Source organism: Cydia fagiglandana, chromosome 6 (genome assembly GCF_963556715.1).
Source record: "Cydia fagiglandana chromosome 6, ilCydFagi1.1, whole genome shotgun sequence".
NCBI lineage: Eukaryota > Metazoa > Arthropoda > Insecta > Lepidoptera > Tortricidae > Cydia > Cydia fagiglandana.
In genome coordinates, this window is record NC_085937.1 from 17,112,354 (window position 1) to 17,137,491 (window position 25,138).

At 37.3% G+C, this 25,138-nt stretch overlaps 1 protein-coding gene across 1 annotated transcript in view; it reads right to left on the bottom strand.

Annotated features, from left to right (window-relative positions):
- Positions 1 to 433: 433 nt before the first annotated feature.
- Positions 434 to 25,138, bottom strand: part of LOC134665446 (thioredoxin domain-containing protein 17-like) — a 325,334-nt gene continuing 300,629 nt past the window's right edge. The window contains exon 4 of the mRNA XM_063522421.1: positions 434 to 444. The gene's annotated coding sequence lies outside the window, so the exon portion shown is untranslated. The remainder of the gene's footprint in view (positions 445 to 25,138) is intronic.

Sequence of the window (25,138 nt, forward strand, 5' to 3'; positions counted from 1 at the left end):
CTTGTATGTTTTATTAAAAATGTCGAATCGAGCTTCGTTGACATCAGCGAGTTTCTTCAGTCCGTACATGTGACATATAAAAGATTGAAGCGTGGGGAAAATTGTTTGGATATCACAATGATCGGACCCTACATCAGCGAGCGCTTTTTGAAAGATCTCAGATTTTCTCAAAATATCAAAAGGTCTCTTTTTGCCTCGTTTATACAATGCTGGATTAAAATCGCATCCTGTTAAAGCGTGGAAAGCAGGCAGTGCGCGTGAAAGCATTGAGCCTAACTGAACTGACAGTGCCGAAACATCTATATAGCGACGTGCATTACCGACTCCGAGATCCATCCACACTCTAACCGATTCGTTCAAATGCTCCACATTGGCCAACATTGGACAAAAATGTAAAGAGACCTTTTTTGTGTAAAATAAAATTACCTTTTTTGTTTATTTAAACTTTTTTTTGTAAAATGTATCGTTCGCGACTTATATGCCGCAACGCATTCTTAGGAAGACGAAATGGCTCCTCCACACTTCCGGTCATGCGGAAACCGGCAGATTTTGTATTTTTAGTAAGTTTTAGATTATATTCTTCAAAATAAAAAATAAAAAAATCGCGCTCGAGAATGCCGGATTAACGTTTTTTTTTTACAAGTTCGCGACCCTATAACTCGGCGGCGTCAAGGACTTATCGTCAGATTAGTTAAATTTAGTCTTTAAACACTAAAATCAACCCCCAATATCTTAATCTGACGCGCTCGAGTATTTCAGACTATCCATTTTTTTTTACTAATCTGATCGTCTATCCTAGGCGCGCGTCACTACATATAGAGCTAAATACTTTACAAGGTTGTTCTATTAGGTCTAAGGTATCTCTCATATCTTAAACTGCCACGCTCGAGTATTGCCGAAAATTCCCCTATTCGCCTCCCTAACCATTAAGGGGCCCACTGATTAAAAGTCCGCCGCACGGTATCGGCATGTCAGTTGTTCGGAACTGTCAAGATTTTGTTCTAACTGACAGGCCGATACCGTCCGGCGGACTGTTAATAAGTGGGCCCCTTGAGTTAGAGAGTCAAATAAAAAAGGTTAGATGTGATTAAATCTTATATACTCAAGTAAGAAAATTATTAAAGAGAAACTTGATTTTTGAGGAGTAACATCCTTGAACGGTTAGTGAGATTACCTTAAATAGTCCAAGGTAAATTTTGGATCAAGGTATTTCAGTTGAGACATGTCTGGTTCTTGACAAAATGATATTTTTATCTGTAGGTACAATTTATTTTTCTTGCTCATAAAGGTTTCTCTCTAACCAAGGTTTCTTTGAATCGATCTGAATAATATTAGAATGGTTTACAATCGCTCATCCGTAAACATATTCATAGATACTTATTTAAATAAAGGTCTACTCAAAGATCACAAGAATTTCAACGTCTATCTTTTTTAAATGTGTGCTCAACTCTTTTGATAACCTTCCACCTGAGTCCGTCCGTCCGCTCGCTGCCCATACCCTACGTTCCCAAGCTGTCTCTGATCGCTGAATTTTACGATTTTCGATTCTACTTCCCCAACCCCGTCCAAGGGATGAAATATTTACATACGGACGTGTCTCAAGTAGCTTTATTGAAAGTCCCCGGTATCAAATGCACGGATTCCTCTGCCTAAATAAGGTTCCTTTTAAAGTTATTTGCTTGGAAGATCAAAGACTTCTTTGACGTAACATACCTACGTAATTGCACGTGTGCATATGTACTCGTTAACCTTACCAGTTGTGAAGTTTATTTGGGACTTTCTGAATTGGATATTAGGGAACGAGATTTCAATAAAAATTTGGTATACCTAGCTTAATACCTATTTTTCATCCACATATCCTAGCTGGCCTTATTATTTACTAGCTTATGCCTGCGGCTTCATCTACATAAAATAATAAATAATGATGATTAATAAAAATTATATTATGTCCTTTCCCGGGACTCAAATTATCTCTATACTATTTTTCAACTAAATCGATTCAGTGGTTTAAGCGTGAAGAGGTAACAGACAAACAAACAAAGTTTTTCATTTTTAATAGTACAGTTGAATCGCTCGCGGCCATCTCGCGGCACAATTCTTGTGGGGTCATTTTTGAGGTCTAGTCAGCTAGACGTGTGCGCCGCGCCGGCGCGCCGCCGCCGCCGGGCTTTTTGACCACGCCGCCGCCGCCGATAAATGATCGGCGTGAAATCGGCGTGACCTTGAGTGTTGTTAATTAACTATTCCAAGTTGGTTTTTGGATTACAAAATGGTTTTTTTGTATTACTTATGTGACAGTTGTCAAATATACATCAATTATTAATTAAATAAAACTAAATAGCCTGCTAAATAACTGCTGCTAGTGCTGCTTATACCTTGGACAGCTAGAAGAACAAACCCCTCCATTCTTAAAGAGCTCTATATTGCCACTCATCTCTTCCCAACATGCAATGGGTGAGCCCTTAGATTCTTCGGACATATTATCCAACGCATGATGTGGAGAAACACATGAATTTAAGCCGAATTAATGGCAAACGTGCTCGAGTTGGAGCATGTGTGAGATGGTCGAACGCTATGAAGAGGTCGGGTCGGCTTGCAGCAGTCTGCACCGTGCAGTCCTTACGGCTTATTACCGCACGAAATGGAGACAAATTACATGTAGTCGCAAGCCTCAGCAATGAGAAAACGAGAAAGAAGATATGTCTCAGTGAGCCTGGTGCTTGTACGACAAGAAAACCATTTAAAAAAAGCCATAGCAGTCCACTATAGTCCTTCCTTGCCGTATCCGGCAATGGCGACTCCATCAACAATTCTTATCCGGATTATGAAAAGCCCTAATGTGGCTCGCAAAACCAAACTTTGTCTTGAAAATGCGGTCACACGATGCGCAATGGAGTTGTACAGTCGAGTTGCGGGTGTATGTGTAGGAGGGCTTAGGTCGCGTCTTGCGGATATGACGCTTAGCATCTAGGTCTTCCAGACGCTGCTGCTCAAATTGATCTACTTTCTTATGGACACTAGAACGCCATTCCGATCTTTGTAATGCAATACCCAGCTCAGGTATCCCAGTCGGCACGCGACGAGGTGGCGTTTGATAACATCTTTATGTCGCAGATATTGGCTCCCCTGCTTCCGCTTTCCACAAGAGAGCTCCGAGTCGAAAATTGCTTTGGGCAGTCTCTTATTCTCCATACGCACGACATGGCCACACCACCTTAGCTGATGATTCATGATCAGTGCTTCAATACCAGGCATCTCGAGTCATCAGTCCACTATAGTCTAGCAAACGTCAAGGATATGTGTTCTATTTTGTTAAAAAAACGTCATTTTAATAGGATAAGCCATGAAAAGCTTGAGAAAACGGATCGAAGGTCATTGGGACCAGGTAACCTCTTATTGCAAGCCAGTTACTAGGGAAAATAAGTTATTATACCTATCCTATATTCATTTACAAACCCTATTTTACTCACAGCATATTCAAACTATACGTAGTTAACTGACCAGTAACCTGCATTGATAAAATTTTCAAGAAAAACAACAAATTAATGATTTTTCTTCAGAAACTAGAAAGTCAAGGTCACGCCGATTTCACGCCGAAAACACGCCGCCGCCGCCGATTTTTTGGCAAACGCCGCCGCCGATCATGTTTTAATCGGCGCACACGTCTAAGTCAGACTTCTAAAGTTATAAGTAAAAATGTAAGTAAACACTTTATTGTTTACTGTGTTTGTTATACTGTTAGTACAAATGCGAACTTATCTCTAAGAGGGATCTCTTCCATTATTCTTGATCATTGATTTTAAACTATCAATTCCCGGGTGTGATGATTGTAGAATACCTACCTAAATATATTAGCTGTAGACAAATATTTCATAAGAATAAAATATAAAATATCTGACCACTTTTATGTTTTCCACAACAATACCTTTACTATTCCATGGAACAAAGATACATTTCAAGTAAAGGGACAACAATGTAGTGCACGTTTAGAGCCCCCGCACCACCAGATGTTAGGACCATTAAGGATTGATGGCATCTAGTCGTAAATCATAACAGGATATCGGGTAAATCATACAAGGATATTGAGAGGAAAACGATACACATCCTGTAGATATATGTGTGTATATAGACATTGTATTGATTAAGACAACTGGATATGTGCCAAATAATACACTTTGAGGGAAAGACAGTTAATCAGTCAGATATCGAATTATTGTTTACATTAGTTGTCTTGATTAGTACTTTAGCGCTTAAAATATGCGTATTGCTGGCTGCTCAAGTGCTCACGTCTCATGAATCAGCCTGTATTTTATGCTATGAACTGATAACATGAATATAACCTATAGGTACCTAGCCGTTTCAAATAAGTGATACAAGTTCAAAGCTTTGAACAGTAATATATTTTCTACTTCTATTATATTACTTCAGACATTGAATGCAAGGTATTGTAGTCAAAGAGAATTAAATTTACAATAGGTACTTAGGTAGGTACTTTATTTTTCTTACTTAACGAGAACTTTATGTACGTAATAACAATGTCACGTAATAGTACATTACTACAGAGGCCGGGACGAAAGGGGTTGCCGGCCGAAGACATATAGACGGCCGAGCGAAGCGAGGCCGGATAGGTCTGAGCGCGGGCAACCCCATTTCCCGCCGAGGTATGTATAGTGCTTTTCTCAAACATGCAATGAAATAAATAAAATAAAAAATCCACGAAACCCAAGTTTTATTTATAGAAAAAACTAAAAGTAAACTACACCCAAAATATAACCAACACGTACCTATATCATTATCACGCGTATGTTTTACACGAGTCGTATATTTTTACTAGGTACCCGTATATTTTCATGTATCTTTGATTTTTTCGCCTTGTATCCGTCTGACTGTCGTTTTCGTCACATAAGTTTACATAGCCTTTCATGTTGATATCATGTTTCACATACATCGTTGCTTTATGCATAGAGTAAATAAGTATAATTTCCACAGTGTTGACGAATTTGTAGTTACATTCATTTTAAAATATGCCACAGTTTCAGAAACATGTTTCTAATAAACTGTAAGCCATTTTTCTTAGTTTCTCAAATAATAAAATTGCCATAAGCAACCATATACATACTTCGTCTTTGACTTGGCGGCAGAGGCAGCAAGTTATTTAAAATCAATTCTGCTTACGCTGCCAATTCCAACACCTACGATTACAATTAATTTCATTATTTCGTCGGAACTCATATTAAAGTAAAAAAATCAACAACGCACCATAAATCCAATAAAACAGATTGAAAATTTTTCAACTTTACCTCCATAACAATTTAAAAAAAATAACTACGCGTGTTTGAGTAGACCTTTTTACCGCTAACGTTAGATAAAATATTTTAAATGTTTTTATTTGTGTAGTTAAATTTATAATTTAAAATTATAAAATTTGGTTAATAATGTATTATTTATTAAGTTCATGTTGGTTTTATACAAATAAAACTGCAAATTATAGCAAACATTGTTTTTTGTTTTTTTTCTTTTATAGGCGTAGTGGCAGTGTCATTACGAACCATAAAGCCAATACTGCCTCTAGTTTTTTTTAATGGATGAATGCCACGATGCTGTGTCACAAATATCTGTGAAATGAAAATTAAAAAAGAGGACTTTGCCGGCCTAGGCCTGCAAGATTTGTATGAAATTCCATTAAATACCTTTTGTCCTAGCCGCACCTGAAACGTCATACTTCGCAGCCTATTATAAGGAACATAACATCAATATTTCATTGCATGTTTGAGAAAAAGCTTTTTTTTTAATGTAGCCGTGACAACCGTGCTTATTTTTTATAGTAAAAGTTTCTCATCTTATTTATTGAAGATTCGGTAGTTTAGTTAGAATATACTTAAAGAGAAAAAACTTCAAATATGCTAAATGTTTCAAATGACAATCATTTTTTTTGCTAATATAAAGTTTGCTTCATAGAGAACTGAATTAAAAATACATTGCACCTACATTAATTGTCACGATTTTCACTTCATTTTGCATGCACCAAATCAGAGTAAACAATCTTCATGTATAATGATACTGAAAACAGTCCTATTTTTTAAGTTCCGAGCACCTTACCAGAGTTGCGATATTACTTAACGAGAAGCAAAATAAAGCAATATATGTACCTGTTTATTAAAACTATAAAAACTGAATCGAAAATACCAAGCATGGCCAGTTTCTGTCTCACTACTAAGACAATGTGTGTAATATTTACCCAGAGTGTACGAGTAGAAAAAACAATGATCCTTCGGAGTAGGGTAGCTATAATTCGGTTTGCGCTAACTCGATGATATCTTAACGAACTTCGTCACCTAAGCAAGCATGTACGTGTTAGTTTCTATTACGTCAAAGTTCCTTTCCGGCTGGTACAAGTAACAAAAGCAACGAATATAAAGCTTTTTAAGAGAAATGTGAAGTACCGTTTTTATGGACAAGCCCCCCACCTTCCTTTTAACTAAGGATTAAAATATTGTCGAAACTGAAATACATTCTGACGTTTCGAGCGCATTGCCAGGGCTCGTGGTTACTCGTACCTACTGATGTTTAGTTCGTGGTCGTAGTATTTCAGCAATGAAGTTAGTTTTTGAACCTGAATGATACTAACGGAATCTTAATTATAATCCTACTTACATTTTTTTATCACCCCTAACCTTATTACCTAACCTGGCAGACGCGGACATTATGAAATAAATAAGAACATATTTTTTTTTATTTTTGACTAGGAAATCCTGTAAAGAAGTGTTTTATCTCTCTCAACAAAATTTTATCCTTTGTCTCATACCTCGAGTGATTTAAAAAATGACTTTTTCTACGCCTTTTATTGAATTTTTTTAGGGAACCCCTCAATATTTTCACATACGACTTCTGTATGTAATCCTAAAAGTATAACTGTTTAGGTGCTAATCAAGTCCAGTCCGCCTCATTCGGTTCTTTAAAATTGGTACCTAGTAAAAACTTATATGGTATTGTACCTAAGTCGTAAATATCTAGCAGAGTACTTTTCAACTCAACTATTACGTTATAAACTCCTGGAAAACAGAGCAAACGAGCTCCCAGCCTCATAACCTGGCACTATTTTCAATATCTATAAAACGCGGCTATCCAAATAAACCTGTCCATCGAAGGCATAGTTCCATTTCCGAGCACCATGTGCCCCCAGCTTTACGATGGGCGTTAAACTGAGAATAATATAGACATGGGTCAATGGATATTGGTAAGGGCGAGTTATATTTACGATCCGGTATCTCTAAGCTTGATTTATTAATCAGAAAGCAAGTATGTTGTACAAAAATTTTGGCGTACATAGCCCATTCCTTTTTGCTTAGTCGATCACGCGTTTTTCATACAGCAGAAATTGTTAATCGGGTAAGGTGTCCAAAATCATCAGCACAATGGTGTCTTACATCATTTTATACTCCTGACGTGACATACTTTTCATGCTTACTGTAAGTACCTATTATAAAAATTAAAGATAACTTAAGTCTTATCCGCGATGTGAATGATAAAGATTTAGTAAGAAGTAAATTCATGAACAGTTTTATTGTAGGAGAAACCGTTTTTATGACGAATAATAAAAAAACTGCTATTCACATTCTGGGCACAAACGAGGCAGGTTTGCGTTGAAAACAACTTCACGATTTGACTTCACCTTTTTTTAGTGTACCTACATGTAAAAGCGATAGAGTCTGTGCAGAAAGCGAAGAATCGTAGAATATAATAGAGCTCCTTACATTCCACGAATCTTCTTCTTCCGCACAGAATCTAAACAAGATTACTTATACCTTTTATTAGATTTTGTTAGTTTACTTACTGAGGAGAAGTATTTTTATAATAACAAGTCATAAAGGTGACGTAGGCGTCATGTGTTTACTGGGACCAAAATAAACTTCCCCGTACCTGGTCGTAAATTATTCATTTATGAATCACTCAATTGAGGCGGAAAAGTTAACTTCCTCTTCGTAATTACTCTTCGATCAACAATCGAATTAAAACTTAGTGACTTGTCTACTTAATTTAATTTAATTCGAGCCTTTCGTTATCTTTGTTCACTTCATACACAGTGCCTTAGAAACTGTGGATATTATTATTAAGTATACAGTGTGGAAAGATAAGTCGGGTCCTGGAGGGAAACTACCTTAAATCCTTAAGCTGGCTCATTTTACTTAAAGGAGACATTCTTTATTTTTAAAAAGAAACAAAACTGCATTCAAAGATTTTCTTAAACTCGCTTGCCTCGCCCGGGACTCGAACCGACTAAAAATTCCAAAAAATTAAAACTCGCAATTTTATTATACTAGTCGATACAGTTAATGTTGATGATAACATTTCTCCAAGAAGCATTAGGTCTTACACTCGTAAAATAGGTAAAATCAAATATTTAGTACTCAAGATTTTTTTAGACAAACCAAATTGAAGAAAAAACGAAAAATACTTTGATTGCAGTTTTGTTTCTTTTTAACAACAAAGGAATGTCTCCTTTAAGTAAAATGAGCTAGCTTAAGGATTTAAGGTAGTTTCCCTCTAGGGCCCGACTTATCTTTCCACCCTGTATATTATCTGTCCATCAACATTCTTATTTCATATCAATATATTTTTGATATATCGGGAAGAGAACTATCTTATACCTTTAAACGAGCAATTTTTGTATATTTATTTATATTAAATTTCGGAGATCTCGGAAACGGCTCTAACGATTTCGATGTTTGTTAAATGGACCACCATTTAACAAATTTTATCGAAGTCGTTAGTCCCCGAAAACCATTTCGGGGGCGAAAAATCGATCTAGCTAGGTCTTATCTCTGAAAAAAAGCGCATTTTTGAGTTTTTATGTTTTCTGAGCAAAGCTCGGTCTCCCAGATATTGACTATAACGTATGAACATGAACAATGATTAAGGTCCAAAGATTGTAAGTTATTAATATATATACCTATATCTGGTGCTAGTTACCGTTGATCAACTTTTTGATTAACAAAAGCATTAACCGCAAAGGAAAAAATACCTCGAGTAAATCTATTGTTCAATAGGTAATTAATTTCCTTCGATACATGGGTCAACACGTAATACTACGATAAATAAAATACAATCTAGCGTCCATAGTTTTCTTATAAAATACGCTTTATAACCAAGATAGTCCAAACGATAGTACTCGCAAAATGCTCGGTGAAAATATCCACCACATTGCATTTTATCCTTCTGGCGAAACTGAGACAAAAGAATACAAAAGGCAGAGTTTGAAACTCGCTAGAACTGTGTTTAAACTTGTTTCATCAATCATACTGAAGCCGAGTCCCCTCCGGCACAGTCTATATGTCGGCGGCCGAACGTAAGATTGGGCAGATTGTAATGTTTTGATGATAGTTAGTGACATTAAACCAATATATATATATGTAGGATAGGTTAAGTTGCTTCAGATACCCGAAGGGCAAACTGCCCAGAAATAGGAGCGGGGCTGCGTCGACTCAGGGAACGAGTCAAAGATTTTCACGTTTCACGATATGCCTAGGAATTTCACGATATGCCTGATGTTACGATCGGCCGCTGACATATATATCAATACAGTCATTCGACGCAGCCGTCTAATCAGGGCAATCGTACATAGGTACATCGCCATTGTTAGTAGCTTGACTAGGTATATACTTACAGGTCTCATCATCATCATCTCAGCCATAAGACGTCCACTGCTGAACATAGGCCTCCCCCGTGGACCTCCATACGTGCCGGTTGGAAGCGACCCGCATCCAGCGTCTTCCGGCGACCTTAACAAGGTCGTCTGTCCATCTTGTGGGTGGACGTCCTACGCTGCGCTTGCTAGTCCGTGCTGTCCACTCGAGCACTTTTCGACCCCATCGGCCATCTTCTCTGCGTGCAATGTGGCCTGCCCATTGCACTTCAGCTAACTGACTTACAGGTGTAGCGTGACTTATTTGAATTGTTTGGTATGTTTGTGTGTAAACGTCTGTGAAAACTACTGTGTTCTTGTGCGGTGTCAGCATTTCAACAAACATCAAAGGCGTCGGTCCACTGTTACTTTAACACTGTACCTCCGACGATTATAGCGATTCCACTTCGTTATTGTTCGGTTTTCGAGCCCGTTTTGTGAATGGTTTCCGTGAATGAGATCACTGAGATGAGCGTGAGTGAATTGAAGAGTTACAGGTTTGAGAATATTACGCAAATAAGTTCTTTAAGGTGGCACGTTTTTGTTATTTAATGCTCACTGGATGAACTTGAGTGCTTCTTTATTCATACTACAGTGAGCAGCAAGTTGCTAAGCGGGCCAAGTGTTCAAAATTACCTTGACACGCTCTTATTCTCTTTACAATAAAGTCGCGTCAAGATCATTTTGAACACCTGGCCCGCTTAGCAACTTGTGCTGCTGACTTTACACGTAGGCAATGTATCGCTGGCTCAGTATTACAGGGTTGACAGGGTTCTAAGTTTCACTTTTATCGAACTGAAATTTAAACAGTGTCATAGTACCTACTCATAGTGACATTAAGTCGAATTCAACTATCTTGAAAATGTAAGGGTTCTAACCCTGTAATATTGGGCCAGCGGTATGCTAACTGTATATCGAGGGGTGTGCACTGTGCGGTCAAACCCAATAAGTCCAGATATTTATTCATTTACATTTGAACTCACATACCACACATACTGCCAATTCCAAAATTATTTTCTCGACATATCGGGTTTGAATATTAATCTATTTCATTAAATTAATCTGAGTAAAAAGAGTAAGACCAAGACATTTGCTAAGCATAAGAGTCACTAGAGAACATCCTCAAGACTAATTAAAGCCAACCGTGTTGTCAATTTAACTACCTAGCAATCTTCAAAAACGTGGTACGATTTTTTAAAAACCCCGCTCTCTGAACGTACGGCACCTAAAGACATTTCTCTACCCTACCGAAAGAAAGCCCGTAAATAATCCCTGAGGTACAATCATGAAATATAAGTATGTAATTCCAAGTTTATAAAATCAACCGTCACGGACCGTCATAAACATGGCACCTCGCGGAGCGGAAAACTTAACGCCCTCCCCCAACGTCACGGAGACCAATTCGAACTTTCTGATATCTAAATGGTGTCATTTTATTATTCCTCGTGCGTCTCGCTCATGCCAAATACATGTACTTACGAAATATGAACGAACAAGGAGGCCAATCGAAACACATCATAATAATGAAAATCTGTTCTGTACCTATTGTGTTTTTGTGTCCTAGAATTCTTATATCGAATATGAAATACCTACTGACATCAATTTATTAATTTCCGCTACCTAAAGGTTATCTGGAAGAGATCGCTTTTTAGCGATAAGACCGCCTGTTGTTTAACCTCTTCTTCCTGTATTATTTATATTGTTTTCTGTAATGAGGTGTGCAATAAAGAGTATTTGTATACTCTAAATGATGTCATGCGTGCGTGCATTTCGTTCTTACTTGTGCGTATTGACTTGTGTGAGACACACGGGTGACTGACAACTTTAATATATAATCTTGATGTCACAAAGGTAACTGTTATGATTGGCCTCAAAAAAGAGCAAAACGCACGCGCGAATGATAACAAAATCACATCAAAATGTAGGTAGGTATGTTCAAATTGGCCCCCAGAAGTTATCTTGTATATCCCGTGTCACAGCGATTTACCCGGGACGAAGTTGCGTCGTTGGTCGAAGACATAATGAAAGCCCCGATTTCACACCCCGCCGCCCAATGGACGAGGATACCGACTGACACTTGGGAAAAAAACGATAACACCCTTATTTATAAAAGAGTAACCGAGAAATTGCTCCAATAGAGTGGAGCGTCTGTCGACTTTGAATGTGATGTAATTATCGTTTTTTTTTACCTTCTTTAGGACCTTGAATGTTTGTTTTTGTGAAATTTCCATTTCACGAGAAAACGGTTTCCACTAACTTAATCTTAACAAATCACTTTGATTTTGATGTCGATCGCTTCAGCATAATATATTCTAGGTTTATAGATTCCTTTTAATAAAAAATACTGCAAATTTGAAGAAAAAGGAAAACTTATAAACCTAGTCCTTCAATGTGTCAAAAACGTAAGTACAAATAATCATGGAGGATGGAAATATTCAGAAGTGGAAAAACATTTTCTATTTCTGTATGGATGAGTACGTAGTATTCTTATCTCTTAAGCTCGAGTTATTTTGAGCCGAGACAAGAGCACAGAAAAACATGAGAATATTATCATGTAAAAGTACTACTACGCATGTAAGTAGCGGTAATGTAATTAATGTATGTGTAATAAATATGCATGTTTATATTATGTAACTCCTATATATAGTTATACACATATATACTAGTAATTGGTCGGTCCCTGCCAAAGGATGGCGGTCAGTATCATGGTTGCATCTGGAGCGGATGATCTGCCTCCACCGGTTTATGTCCAACGCGTCTTTGACGACCGTGTAGAAAGCAGAGGATGACGAGTCTTTAATTTAATTTATGTAACAAGATACTCGATATGTAATCTAAAATTCAATAGCGGTCACCATTTGAGAAACAATTTTACCGTGGAGGTCATTAAGGCGTTTACTTGCCTTTAGAGCTTTACCGCCCCATCGATCATCATAACAAAGGCTACTTTATATAACACTGTCAAGGAAGGGCTCAAAGTGTTCAACACAACAGCCAAATGAGACGTCGGCAAAATAACAGCGGACGCAAACGACTTTAGCCGGGGTCGAAGTTTAAAGTTTAAACCTTGTTTCGTGTTAGTGGATCGTTAGCCTGATTCTGTGGCAGATATCGCTATCAAAACAGTCACAATGATTTTGGGATCATTTTAATAACAAAACTTTCGTGACAGAGAAGTTAAATATATTAACACGGGTCATTGCCTTATCTTTAGCGAGTACCTAGACCGTCCGCTTAAATGAGTCCTCGCCTGCGCGGTATTACGGGGGCGACGGGGTAAGACGACTAAGGGAGGCGGGGAAAGTGCGGGCGCCGTACGCCTGCCCCCGCACCTTCCCCGCCACCCTTAGTCGTTCTATAATATACGTAGTGTGTGTAGTGTGCAAGCCATAATTTGACAAATATGCCAAAAACGAGGGTAGTTTCTTGTATACCCTACCACCGCCGCTGCAGTTGCCAGTACGGTGCATCGGTCACGGAGACCTGCCAGCAGTTTGCGTCGGTCTGCCATCGCGTGCTGCAGATGAAGCTCTTCGTTATGATATGGAACATTTCGAGCAATCTTCGACTTAAGAATACGTGCGATGAGCACACATGCTGAGGTAGGAGGCAAGGTAGGACCTAGAAATTGTAAACATTTATTTTACAAACATTAATTACTTACATTAAGACAAGTACGGATGTCTACCGTCTCCAATTCTCCCTTAATTGCTCAAAGGTTAACTGGAAGAGATCCCTTAAAGGGATAAGTTCGCCTTTGTACTAATGACGAATGTTATTTTTCCTGTTTTGTTTTGTGTTTTGTACAATAAAGTGTTTTACTACTACTACTACTACTACAAGTATAAGGTAGTTTTACGTTACAGGATCGAGATGGCCACTATGGCAGTATAAAAAAAAATTAAAATTGTTTATTTCGGACCAACATAATTCTAGGTGTGTTAGTAAAGTATAGCTTCTGCAGCGTTAACATGCGTGATGTTAATATCACTGTCAAGTGTCAATCTGATTAATATAACGAATAATCGCGATAGCAATGCGGCATTGACATCGACACAATTTATCAAAGAAACATTTGATAGTGACATCCCCCGCATCAACGCTTCAGCAGTAGGTGATCAGATATAATCCGAATTTAACCTTTCAGATCTAATGCCATCGCCATTGCGTTATCTATAAAATGGGGCTACAAAACTGATATGTATATACGTAGTTATGGACCTACCGCCAGTCTTTAAATAAATCGCCTACTGAACGTACGTGTGATTTTCCTTTAATGCACCCTGCACATATATTAGGGTAAAAGTGGGATAGTTGCCCCACTTTTTCTAATGTCCAATTATTTTGCAGAAGATAAGCTTTGAGTAGCCTCAAACATTTTTTATTATTAGTCTATGTATTAACGAAGAAACTTATTAAGATAATTTGATTCTGTGGATGTTCGTTGTTAAATAATGAATGTAACAAAAAAACCTCACGTGAGAGGATACATGCCTACTGTGTGGGTTAGATGCCCCAGACATCTAACCCACAACACAATAAATCCTAGAACTAATCAGCATAGGTATGAGCTAATTAGCGATTAATTGTTTGTCTTAACTAATTTGTTATACCGGGTGTGGCCTGTAACATGAGCAAATAATTAAAACATAGATTATCCTCCTCAAACGGTGACACTTTTGTTCTACAACTTTTAAAAATTATGAAGTATTTGGACTCTCTATTTTTCATATACAATAAGTATTATCTTCAATGGACGCCATCGCCACGCCATATCATTGTGATTGACGTTGCATGACATGCCTTAAACATAACAAAATTCGCATTGCGTCTTAGAATAAACTTTAAAGTGTAATAATATTAAAATCAAACCACAAGTTATTTTTAAAAGTCGCTGAACAAATGTTAGTCACTACGAGGAGTACAGCCTACAGTTTAATTTTTTGCTCATGTTACAGGCCACACCCGGTATTATATTGACGAAGAGGATGGGATCCGAATCGACGCGTGCAAAACACAATAAATCCTAGAGCTAATCAGCTTCGGTGTGAGCTAATTAGCGATTAATTGTTTGTCTTAACTAATTTGTTATACCGGGTGTGGCCTGTAACATGAGCAAATAATTAAAACATAGATTATCCTCCTCAAACGGTGACACTTTTGTTCTACAACTTTTAAAAATTATGAAGTATTTAGACTCTATTTTTCATATAAAATAAATATTATCTTCAATGGACACCATCGCCACGCCATATCGTTGTGATTGACGTTGCTTGTCATGCCTTAAACATAACAAAATTCGCATTGCGTCTTAGAATAAACTTTAAAGTGTATTAAAAATCAAACCACAAGTTATTTTTAAAAGTCGCTGAACAAATGTTGGTCAGTATGAGGAGTACAGCCTACAGATAATTTTTTTTGCTCATATCACAGGCCACACCCGGTATTATATTGACGAAGAGGATGGGATCCGAATCCACGCGTGCAAAACACAATAAATCCTAGAGCTGATCAGCTTTAGGTGTGAGCTAATTAGCGATTAATTGTTTGTCTTAACTAATCTGTTATATTGACTATGATGTATGAAAGAGATAAACCATTAATTAGGTCTCTAATGAGGCTTGTAAATGTTTATGAATAAGGCGTTGTATATTATAAGCACACGTGTTATCCATTCGCATCACTATGCCAATAGAAATTAGAGTTACGTAAACCAACCGCGTAGTGAATGTTTAGATTAGGGTCAAACTAGTGATTCTTAATTGAGGCTGGCTTAGGGGTTCCGCAGCATCATGACATGTAAATAAGTAGTTTGCTAATCGATTAAGTTAATTGGTGTTAATTGTTATTTAAAGGGCTGACCCACATTGGGAATTGTGGTCTTTGTGTGTTGGGATTGAAATTACATTAAGGGGGGGGGGGGGGGCTGCGGTATTTGCCGTCGGTATTTGAATACAGGCATAGATAAATAAGTAAACTTAGAGTGCTATAATCAGATGTAATGTAGTCATTTTTACCACACGGATAAGGTCCAATTATGACTGAAATGTATGTACAGAAAAAACTGTAAAATTTTATAATTGAACCCTACCTAAGTACTTGTTGTTTAGTGGAACTGATAATATTTCCTTTAACTTTACTATTAAACTAATTCTGGAATATCAAAATGATTTAAAACGGCTTACTCGCGTATTAATTTAAGTGGAATAAACGCTCGACATGTTTCGTTCCAATTTTTGAGGATCTTCGTTTAGGAGCACCGAATGCACTGCCGTTACTGATAGAACGCGTAACGTGTACCTATTTAAAAATAGTATTAACATAACGAAAGTTTTGTACGTAGAAATTCTAAACTATTAATTTAACTAAACATTTTGGCTTCGCCCCTCCGTTTACAGCAAATATTCAAGTTTGTAGAGCGTTTGGGCTGCAAACTCACTGCAGGTTAGATTAACGAGCTTACATAGTCTAATGAAATCATTTACATATTCCGTGGGAGTCGCCGCGGGCTGGTATTCGAGCGTTTTGTTCAGCGGATCTGACCTCATTTCACACCGTGACAACTGTTCCTAACGCCACGTCAAAGATATGTTCACACTTTTGCACCTTACTTACCTACCTTTGTAATAAGGCGAAAGATGTAAAGATATCTTTGACGTCGACTGTCCATAGTTTCATAGTTTATCGAGAACCAGAAGCAGTTATTTGGTTTTGAATTTGGAACTCTTATGGCGGACGTCAAATACGTCTGTTAAATCTACCAAACCTTTGATCATCTATTGTCCCTATCCGTAATTTTGACATTTCTATTTGTTAGAAGAAGAAAATTTAACAAAGGTTTATAAGAGGTTGCTAAGTTTTATGGGTTGTTAGTCACTCAAAAGTTCAAAATGTATTGTGGAATATGTAAATAAATGTACAGTGTACAAATAAATTGAAATGAAAGCCTCTAAAATGTACCCAAATCGTTAATTTTCGTATTGCATAGGAAAGGTGTTACAAGCCAATTTGAACGTATTAGTTATACTGTCATCGGAATGAAATTTGTATCATGTTTTTTATTTAGTTATCGTGCGTCTCGCTCGCGCCAATACAAGTAAAAAAAAGTATACGAATTACATTATAACTGAATGGCATCAGTTAATGTCAATCTGATATCGAGCGTATGTTCTAATTAACCTGCTAGATTTCCCGAAAATTTTTGACTCACCTGCACAGTATAAGGAAGGTGTATTTTAGACCCAGTAGCCCAACTTCGAGCAATTTATAATTCTCGTTCGAAATTCAAAATCTCGAACACATTTTCTTACCCGCGACATTCCACCCGGGCTCCCAGAGAAGAAACCTGCTTAAATTTGTCGCGTCTTCACTTGTTTTCAACCGAGATCCGGTCATTTTTGTTGGTCGAGGTTACACGGTATAAATCTGTGTATTCGCTGAACACTAAGTACGGTGTAATGCGCGCCCGCGTTAATCCAGTCGAAGTTTCGCTCGCGTATTAACGAACAATGAAACAAAAACGTGTCGCCATTGTTGAATGGAACTCCGGCTTATGACTGAGTGGAGCTCTTAACAACAATAATTAGAACGACGAACCGCTCCCGGCCTATTGTCCGAGGGAAATCATTATAACCTACCATTTGCCTGAGCCACTTGCAAATGATGGGTGATACAGAAGGCTTGGATTATATCTGGATTATATTAAGCGGAGACCAAATCCACTTACAAGCGGTGCAATGACAGATAACTCATATGATTCTAATATTATAGGTTTGATGTCAGTGCACGTCCGAATGGGATTGGCCTTGGCCGGTTAAAATATTTAGCAGATGGCGCCGATGGCGCCACTATAGCTTGCCATGTCAATCCTTAAGCCCCCTCTTCACTCATGCGCGAATCGCGGCTTGAAGCCGCGAACGCGAGTGTGGAGGGGGCTCGAGAATTGTGTGAAATTTTTGTTTTTTTAATGGAATTTTATACCCTGGATGCCAGCTCTTTAAGCCAAATCTCATAGAAAAAGGGGCGAGCATGGCGCCATCTATCGTATCCAGACGTAATATTTGACTTATCTTAAAGTTCGAATCCGAGAGCGACTGGTCGTACAAGGAAGAGTGGAGGGAACCAGATCGCGCGGCAGATCACCTATGCGCTGGACTGACGAAATAAAATCCGCAGTGGGAAACCGCGTATCTGACTATACCAGACAGTCTGCCAACAGGGAGAGATGGCGGGAGATCGTGCGAAGAGCTGTGTCCGCCTCTACTACCGATGCGGACGCCTCAACGTGACCACGACCGCTCTGTCAAGAGCGATACGACAGAGAAGAAGAGAAAGTTCAAATCGGGCCGAATGTCATGTCTCTGAATTTATAAGAGGACCAAACCTTCTGTATTTTGTACAATACCACCGCTCCGATAACGAGCACGTGTCGGACGCGGCCGCAAATTATCCTGTCAGGTACGACTTGAAAGGAATTGCCTTTAATGGGGCTTATATTATTATGTTACACAAACACGAAACGTTAATAAGGGATTAAAAAATAATTGGGACTCATTTGAGCTGCGGGAGATGTCACATACTACGTAACGGTGAGAATGAAATTGTAGATATATTTAAATAACACCTTTGTCTTAAACTTTTCATAGTTAATTGTAGATTAGTATTACTACTACTACTGCTGTGGCGCAACGACCCGAAGTGGATCTTGGCCTCTGACACCAAAGACCGCCATGCTACTCTGTCCAAAGCCGTTTCTGTCCATATCTGTGTATTGTGTACAGTATCTGGGTACGGTAAGAAATATCTTCTTATAGTACTTACCCGATCTTAAATCGATAGTGTTTTATGTGACATGTAATTTTTTTCCACTTAAAGCGTCACCTTTTAGTGAAAAAAAAAACAATAATAGAACATTTGCTGTCGATTCTGACTAGAATAAGTCCAAGAAAGTCCAGAATTGTAAGAATCATGATTTCAGTTTTTTTTAAACCCTTAGATAAACGATTTTCCATTAGAAGTTTGCGATGACCGTCACAACTACATCCCACACTCATTAAAAACAAAAAAAAATAAAAAGAGACTCTAAATCCTCCTGTCCCATTAAGCTTGCCTCCACAGATTACCTTCATTTCTTTCCCCTTAATATCAACCGGCATACCTCGGCACATCAATCAGCCCCCAATCTAGGATCACCCGATTGCATCCAAATACGACATTGAATGATTCAGTATTTTCTCGAGGTGAGACACAATCTCACTAATAGGCTGTTCGAGGGTCTATTCTGCGCGTGTAGGTGCGCGAAATGGAAAAGTCAAGTCGGTAAGATGTATCGGTGATTTGCGGCTGTGGAAAGATATAAATAGAAAATATGATATAACGTTGCAATTTGAAACAATCTATTGATTGTAGAAACTTTTATTGACATATAGTTTTTTTTTAATATATATAATAGGACATTCTTACACAAATTGACTAAGTCCCACGGTAAGCTCAAGAAGGCTTGTGTTGTGGGTACTCAGACAACGATATATATAATACACAAATACTTAAATACATAGTAAATATCCACGACTCAGGAACATATATCTGTGCTCATCACACAAACAAATGCCCTTACCGGGATTCGAACCCAGGACCATCGGCTTCGCAGGCAGAGTCACTACCCGCTAGGTCAGACCTGTCGTCAAAAAAAAATATATACAGATATTTTACAGTGACTGTATAACTATTTAAATCTTCTCGGGGCAGAGGTGTACGGTTGGAGCCGGTAAAGGTTTATTTGACGTTCATAAGCGCATTGTAATATGACTACTTGAATAAACAATTTTTTATCTTTTATCTTTATCTTTAGTGATTTAAACTTTCAAGATTTTTACACATTATTTAATTGTACAACGGGACTTAATCGCGGGGCTTAACGTGGGAGTTAACATAAATCTTAAAACTTAAATATGCGATTAAGTCCCGTTGTCCAATTTATAGTATACTGTACAAATACTTAACTAAATTAATAACTAGCTTACCTAAATTTAAAATAGGCCCTTGAGCCATTATTATCAAGAAACTTTAGTTTTATAAAGCGAAATTTAATATTCTTAATTTTCAGTTCAGCCAACATAGCGGATTTGCGTTTCAACCATTATTATTATGAATATTCATTATCTCAATAATGTATTGCTAAGCCGAACGAATGAAATACAGGTGTATTCGGGTAATTTCGTATGTCGGATAATTCCGAAAATCAGATGAAAATAACCCAAAATTCCATCATAATAAGAGTCCGTTTTCGGAATTATCCAACGGTTTTCGACATTCGTAATTACCCGAATAACACAATTACCATTAAATAGGTTTATAGGAAACTATAAAGCTTGTTAAACAATATTTTAATACTTAATCAAATTAGCAGATGTCAACGACTATTAATAACTGGTTATGAGTTTATTTGATGTGTTAAAATTAAATAATATATCCTCATTTCCACTTTAATAATAACGACTTTCATAATGAGTTCGTTGCTGTAATTATGAATAACGCATGAATTAAATTTTTTTGGCAATGCTACAAAATAAGTATATAACAACATGTATTACATAACACCTTTTATTGAAGGAAAAATGGAAAATTTACCACCTTCGGCCAGACTCGAACTAAGCTACGGAGGCTTACCAGAAACAAGCGAATCTTTCCTTTCCTTCCCTTAATGTTTACTTGCCTTGAAATTAACGAAAATAAAGCAAGATTCTCTCGCTTCTGGTGGTCGTGGTGGTGTTCTGGTGGTGCCCGGCCCGAGGCGTCCAACATGTCATTTTCTATGACGGCCGATCGGTGATCACGTGCTGCTTTCCATAGAAAACGAAGCTCCGGAAGCTCCGGCCCGGCCACGGCCCGGTCTAACGGCTCGATTCGGAAAATGAATTAGATTTCTACTAAACTTAAGTTTAAGTAAAGTAAACTTAAGTTTAGTTTAAGTTCGCCTTTGTACTGCCTATCCTGTGCCATAAATTTGTGTTTTGTGTTTTGTACAATAAAGAGTTTATACATACATACATACATACTTCAACAAGTTACGATATGGATAATTTAAAGATATTTGTAAGATAGATATGTCAAATTTGACGTTTCCGCGATTCTGGAGGTCCTCTTGAACGATTTCGACAAGTTATGACTTACATAGATATCCAAGTCACATCTAGTCGATATCTATTGTAGATCTAGTTGATCTCTAAATCATCTCTAGATCTTGTGATTATCTCGAAATCCGAATAGGCCTGTAAGACCCGGCGGTCGGTATAGTCACGTACGTGACTAAAAGTCACCCGCGCGACATGTTTCGGAGAGCCTAGGTTTCCATTTCTAAGCCCTAACAGTGTATGAGTAGAGGTCACAATTTCCGCGCGCCGCGTACTGCCGCTCACCGCGTAGCTCACTGGACCTGTTGGGGGCGGTCTTGCGACTCTTGGGCTGTAATTGTTGGCAAGCCAGCGTGGAACTGACACAGTATGTATCAATTCAACGCTTTTATGCAATCAAGAACGTTCGAAGTGAATTTAATAGTATCTATATAATTGCTACTAGCCTTTAGTTGTTTCACAAACCTCGCCTATTGAACTATCCGATCTTGGATGTTTGTTTTCACCCCAGTTCTAGTTTCAGAGAGTTGTATCACTATTTGTTGGCTTCACGGTCTATGCACATTGTTTTGCTTTGTATGACGCAGTTCAATTGGAATTGGAAGTTTGTATACGAGCATGAGTTTTGCTTGAAATGAAATAGTTATCGAGTTTAATCAATTTTATTTTACTCGAAGTAGGTGGGTAACTATTTCGAATAAAATAAAATTTATTAAACTCCTCTTAATGGTTTAATACTTATTAAAATTGCGGACGCGCCAACCATAATGGACGAAGTGATTAATATTTCATATATTTAGCAGAGAAATATGGAAGTTTTCTCATACAATAAACGTTATAAACGGACTACTATTACAGACAATTTGCTACAAGTGCTACAACCTATCCAAGTAGTCAAAATCATTTATAGTAGAAACCATAAAATTCAAAGAATGTGATGTACTTTAATTGATTAAACTAAACCCTATACTTATACGTTCAAATGTCACCACCTTTTAGAAACTAGGTACCTATTGTGTTTTTAGCGCTGTAATTTGGTCAATAGATATCATTTTCAAGGGCTACCTACCAGAGGCTCTACCGCAAATATCGAAAATCTAAACTCCATTATCAGTCTCTAGCTGAGCGATTCGAACTTTAAGATACGTCAATAGATCTAGAATCGATATGAATTAGGTGTATCAATGTCAAAAGTGACGTTTTGTTTGAAGAAACGTCACATTTGACACTGACATATCTGATCCATAACGTTTCTAGATCTATTAACTGACGTATCTTAAAGATCGAATCGGGCCGTAGCGCTCTTGCATATTCGAGCGATAAAGAGGCAGCTAGATAATGAAATTTAGATTAAGGTGCAGGGGCGCAATTTCGATTTTCGCGGTAGACCCTCACTGCCATATTCGAACTTCAAGATATTCCTAAGAGACGACACGTACTATAGATCCATTCTAAATACGTTATAGTTTAGATATCAACTAGTTCTCTTTTGCAGCGCAATTCGGGCAACCAATACCACTTTTACGTTAGATAGAGTAAGATATCTATTAGATGTGAAATGGATCCCTAAGTCATATCCTGTGGAAATCGTTCAAGAGTATCTCCGGAATCGCGCAAATGTCAAATTTGACAGGTTAGATTTTAAACATCGTTATCGTATCTTGGTGATGTCTAAAATATATCTAATAGATATCTCAGTTTAATGTGTAAATAACAATCGTTTTCAGAATAGAATCCCTTATCCAATCGCGGGTATCTACAGGGATCCGCCACTAATGCCCGCATCGCCTGCGCAATTGATATCTGAACGAATTCCAGCAAAGTTCTGGCCCTAATCAAAACGAACGCTAAGTGATTTAGTGAACTTTTGCACAAGTTTGTAGCAATTATTCCGATTTCACGCGTGATTTATTGCTATTCGTAGTAAGTTAAGCTGTGAATAAATTTATTCTTAAGAGGATTATGCCTATTGAGCATATCTGCCAGAAAAAGCGTGTGTTTGTGCGTTTTTTACCCCTTCATGTTTAATGAAGATGAAAGTACCTTTGGAAATAATTATGGTAGGTACCGGGAAAAGACATAGAATAGTTATTATCATGGAAATTATCATTCTAAGTTGACGAATTCGCTGGTAGAGGAGTTCGTTATATTTGAAAACGTGATGTTTTTTCCAGTCACATGTGAGTAATCACATCCGCAAGAGGTATTTTTTACAATCATATTTTTTTATCATTTTGTACACAAATATCTGGGAGACCTAGCTTTGCTCGGAAAACATGTATAAAAACTCAGAAATGCGCGTGTTCCCAGAGATAAAACCTAGCTAGATCGATTTTTCGCCCCCGAAAACTCCCATATAGCAAATTTCGTCGAAATCGTTAGAGCCGTTTCCGAGATTCCCGAGATAAATAAACAAGAATTGCTCGTTTAAAGATATTAGATAGATTACACAATTATTCTGACTTCGAACGATTGCGTCTAATGACATAGCTAACTCAGTTTCTAAAAACGTAATTTCCATAATTCATCGATGTAATTTTGTGTTAAAACATCGTACCAAATTCGTTTCCTTTCCAAAATTGAAAGCGGCCACAAATCACTTTCCTAACCTCATAAAATATGTTTTGACTGGGAATGAAATATACGAAATCGAAACCCAGAAATGAAAAACGGATTGCGTTAAGGAATAAATAATTATTACAAGGCACGCCGACGCAAAACTTTTGTAACAAACAAAAAAATTATAAAAATGAGTACTTACCTAAAAATACCTAAATACTTAAATAGGTTAATCTTTTCATTGCAAATTCTGTTAGTAACCAACATTCTGATCTTAGTAGGTTCATAGAAAGGAAGGGGAAACATTCGGCATTTATGTATTTTTTCGTCAAATGCAAGAAATTTATCTCGTGTTTACGGACGATTGGGTATTGAATTATATAACAAACATCCAATACACAATACACCCACTAGATATTTATGTAGAACCATTCTCTCGTCACCGCAGTCACTGTATAAAATAAAACGTTTCTTTCATATCATCTAAAATGTTGACACACAGACATTTTATACAAGCGTTTAAAATAGAAAAGTTACTTACTTAATCATGTTTAAATATATCCAAATAAATATTTAATCGTTCCGTCACATTACGTTATTACCTTCAATGGAACGTGGGCCTGAATTCTGCTTGTCTTGATATAATTCCGAATTGAAGCCAATTTTCGCACTAGAATAAACATTTCTATGCAACAAAGTGGGCTATGTCATATCAGAAGTTAGCATTGCACTTTCTAACTATCCCAGCAACAATTAGTCGGTTACGGTCACAACCAACAACATTTTCAACGTCATTCCCGTGTGTCCTGGCCAATGAAGCGGCTGCTTAACTGAGTAGGGCAAAATTTTAAGTTGTTAGTATAATAGTCTGTATCCAATGGCATGAAACGAATCCATACAATAAAAGAATTAAATAACGTTATTTATTCAGATAGCGGTCTATCTGAGGACATTTTTTTATATTTGTTTATCTTTACTCGTCACGGAACAATGTTGTAAAGTTGTATTATTATTTGGTAATGGAATTAATAGATTTAAATTTCTGAGATTAGTTGTTCACACAAAAATGTAATTTTACTCCTGTTTTCATGAAGGTACGTGCAATTCAGTGATTTTAATACATTTTTATAGAATATTTATGTTACACGTTTAGGCGGGACGGTAAGTGATATCATGTGTCATAGGCCAAAGGATAGGCTATATGCATTCATGTCCGCGAATGTGTAAAGAATTTCTGAATTCAGCTTCTGTGTAATATAAGTACATAAATTATGTACTGACAGCTCATTATACCTGCCACGTTCAAGCGTGAAATTGAGTTAACTTCAAACAAAATGAACGACCTCGCCGCCATTGCGTAAGCAATTTAGACGAAATTATTACTAATTTTAACCCTACAATGCATGACTTTTTTGTTTATGGAAATAAAATTATATGTGATAAATATATGTGTTTACTATTAGGGAAAAATAATAAAAAAAATACCCAACGCATATTTTGGAAAATAGAAGGTTTTTTATCTGTGTTCCATATGTGGAACACCATGCATTAAAGTATAGAGTATATACATTTAAAAATATATGGCACATTTTCGTTTTTACATATTCCATTTCTTTTTGTAATGCTATCAACAGTTTTTATGGATGTGGATTGCTTTTAAGTGACTTTTGTGGATTTAGCGGCCTTGAATGATGTTTTTGACGAGATTTTTGTAATTTTACTTAGTCCTGATGAGGCCAGCTTGAAGCTCTACTGGTGATGTATT